Genomic DNA, 2,253 nt, shown 5'->3' with positions numbered 1-2,253 from the left:
CAAGACCACACCCCTGCTTAGACACATGGGCTGTGAGGACAAGTTCCTGAGTAGCCACACAACAAAAGGAGGAGCCCGAAGAGGCAAATCTGGAACTTGAGTCATGAAGATGGTATTCTATTTATACCCTTCCTTGAAGACAAACATACATATCAAACACAGAAAAATCTTTACACCTAAGCCTATAAGTATGTGTGTGGTGGGCTGGTGTGTGTGTGTGTGTGTGTGCACACACCTGTGTGTGTTTATGTGTGTGGTGTGTGTGTTTGGTGTGTATGTGGTGGGGTGTGTGTGGCTTGGGGATTGTGTGTGTGTGTGATGTGTGAAAGGGTGTGTGGTGTGTGTGTGGTGTGATGCGTGTGTATGGTATAGTGTGTGTGGTGTCGTGTGTATGTGTGTGTGTGGTATGTGTGTGGCATGTGTGGTGTATGTGTGGTGTGGTGCACGTGTATGGTATAATGTGTGTTGTGTGTGTTTATGTGTGTGTGGTGGATATGTGGGTATATGGTATGTGTATGTGTGTGTGGTGGTGCATGTGTATGGTATAGTGTGTGTAGTATGGGGTATGTGGTGTGTGTGGTGTGCTTGTGTGTGCACCTCTTTAGGGACAGAGAGTAAAGCTGTCACCTATACGACTATCTCCCTCACCTCAGCCTCCCATACCCTTCTACTGGGACCATTCAGTCAACACATATTATTGTGGTTAGCCTCACATTAGTTTGAACTTACTGGTAGGCAACCTTGGAAAATGGTGATTGTTGGTTGTTCCATTACTAAAAATTGCTATTTTACCTTCCCAAAATCAAAAACTCTCCCAGCCACTGGTCTCATCATCACAAGCATGCCTTCAATTCCTGGAACATTTTCTGGGACCGTCTAAGAGCCTGGCTCTGTGCTCGTCTTGGGGAGGATATTTGTCGCTCTGTTCTCAAGGGCCTAACACTACTGGAGTTAACAAATCATATACCCAAATGTCTCAAGAACCAAGAACCTTCTACATATCCCAGTAGATCTGGGAAAGGCTAGGGAAGTGAAAGAGAGTCTCTTAGGCAGACACATTCCTTATGGATGAGAAAGACTTCGTGGAGAAGATGCTATTTGAATTTTATATTTCAAGAGCATTTTTTTCCTAATCTATGGGCAATTATGAAAATGGAGAAGATAGCTGATGTCTTATTATGTCCCCACCCCTCCCTCTGGGGACAGCTATGCTCCATTTCCAAGAGCATTAACTTCTTTCTTGGATTAGCTTTGACCTCCCGACCAGACAGTACTTCCTCTGTCTCTTTGCCACAGCAGCTCTGGGCTCCACCGCCTCTGGGAAACTCCAACCACAGCCCTGCTCCAGCTCTAAACTTTCCTCCACTTGCCTCCTTCCCAGCCTGGGCCACCTTGGAACTATCTCCCCACAGCTCTCACCTCTAGTCAGGCCTTCTCAGCAGCCCCATGAGGTCGTCAGTCCAAGGTCAGCCCTGATCTCTAACCCCTCTGCTCTTCTGTGCCCACAGTGAGGATGGAAAAGGACAGAACAAGTTGCAGATGCAGCCCTGGCCATCCCCAGCCCATTCGCCAACTTACCACAAAGCTACTCTTTCATGAGCAGATTTCTGAGGCCTTGTTCTCTTCTCAGAGAGTAGTATTCCTCCATCCATAACCTGTTCCTCAGTGGCAACCCAGTATTCTATATTTACATAAAAATTGAGCTCCCCTTTGTTCACTTGCCTTTTCTCCAGCTAGACTCCAGCAGCTTGAGGACAGGCCCATTTTACCCTGCTTCTATGTTCTATGATACCCAACCCTGTGCTTAGACACATGGAAGGTGCTCTGCAAATACCCACGGATGGATTTATTTGTATAACTTTCCCTCTGTGCCTAGCAAAGGACACTGCACACAGAAAGGCCCCTGCACAGTAATGGGGACTGACTGAGAATGCGTGTAGCACAGGATATAGAGAGACTCACCCCCACAGAAACTTGGTATGACTCAGATTTCTAGACAAAGTCTGGTCTCTCTATCCGGAAACAAACACGATACCTGCTTGTCTGGGTTCCACACACCCACTTGTCTGTATTGTCCCAGCTAAAAGGTGTGCATGGAAAAGAAGGAGGAGGGAGGGAGGGGGCGACCTCTGGCTCCTTTTACTCAGCCCTGAGTAGAAGGAAGCTAGCCAGAGGCCAGGAGCCATAGGCAGTAGGACTCGAGGCTCCTGAGACCCACACTTGGGCTCCTGTCACACATGCTTTGTTCCACGC

Source organism: Propithecus coquereli, unplaced genomic scaffold (genome assembly GCF_000956105.1).
Source record: "Propithecus coquereli isolate 6110/MARCELLA unplaced genomic scaffold, Pcoq_1.0 Scaffold59, whole genome shotgun sequence".
Taxonomy (NCBI): Eukaryota; Metazoa; Chordata; class Mammalia; order Primates; family Indriidae; genus Propithecus; species Propithecus coquereli.
Note: the sequence above shows the minus strand (reverse complement) of the source record.